The sequence below is a fragment of the Echinops telfairi genome, unplaced genomic scaffold, assembly GCF_000313985.2.
Source record: "Echinops telfairi isolate 266 unplaced genomic scaffold, ASM31398v2 ScPeMD7_5592;HRSCAF=6446, whole genome shotgun sequence".
In the NCBI taxonomy this organism is placed as follows: domain Eukaryota; kingdom Metazoa; phylum Chordata; class Mammalia; order Afrosoricida; family Tenrecidae; genus Echinops; species Echinops telfairi.
In genome coordinates, this window is record NW_022109491.1 from 32,881,254 (window position 1) to 32,882,137 (window position 884).

The 884-nt window shown below is 37.6% G+C and overlaps 1 pseudogene; it reads left to right on the forward strand.

The window, feature by feature from the left end:
* Positions 1 to 319: 319 nt before the first annotated feature.
* On the forward strand, positions 320 to 404 carry LOC115871435 (annotated as a pseudogene).
* The last annotated feature ends 480 nt before the right edge of the window (positions 405 to 884 follow it).

The following is an 884-nucleotide window of genomic DNA, read 5'->3' on the forward strand; positions in this document are numbered from 1 at the left end:
GGGGAGTGGGAAGGGAGGGGCAAAAATGAGGAGCTGATACCAAGGGCTCAAATGTTTTGAGAATGATGATGGCAACAAATGTATTAATGTGCTTGACACAATGGGTGTAGGTATGGACTGTGATAAGTGTTGTATGAGCCCCCAATAAAATGGATAAAAAAAAGAGGGAGGGGAAGTGGGGGGAGAAAAGGGGGAAATTGATCACAAGAATCAACATATAACCCCCTCCCAGGGGGACGAACAACAGAAAAGTGGCCGAAAGGCGACAGAGGACGATGTAAGATATGAAAATAACAATCTATATGAAATTAACAATCTAAGCTTTGCGCAGTGACAATATCGTAGCCAGTGAGGTTTATCCGAGGCGTGATTATTGCTAATTGAAATTAACAATCTATAATCAAGGGTTCATAAAGGAGGGTGAGTGGGGAGGGAGGTGGGAAAAGGAGGAGCTGAAGTCAAGGGCTCAAGTAGACAGAAAATGTTTTAAAAATGATGGTGGCAGCATATGTACGAATGTGCTTGACACAATGGATGAATGTATGGATTGTGATAAGGTATGTAAGAGTCCCCAATAAAAGTATTTACTTAAATTATAATTTAACAGTCTACAAAATACTTGAATATAAATGCTCACCTTTTAATTATCCTGAGAATTATAATTTTATATGAAAATTTTAAAAAGAAAAGAGAATTCATGTTCTCATCATGTGATTGTGTATTTGTGAGGGTGCTGGCCATAGAAGGTCAGCAAGAATTGGGAAGAGTGGTTCTCAAACTTCTCAGGCAAAGAAGACATGTATTTATTTATTATACATTTTTTAAATCGTGAATTAGGAGAAGATTTATAGCAGATCATCAGTTTGATAGTCAACAATTCATAC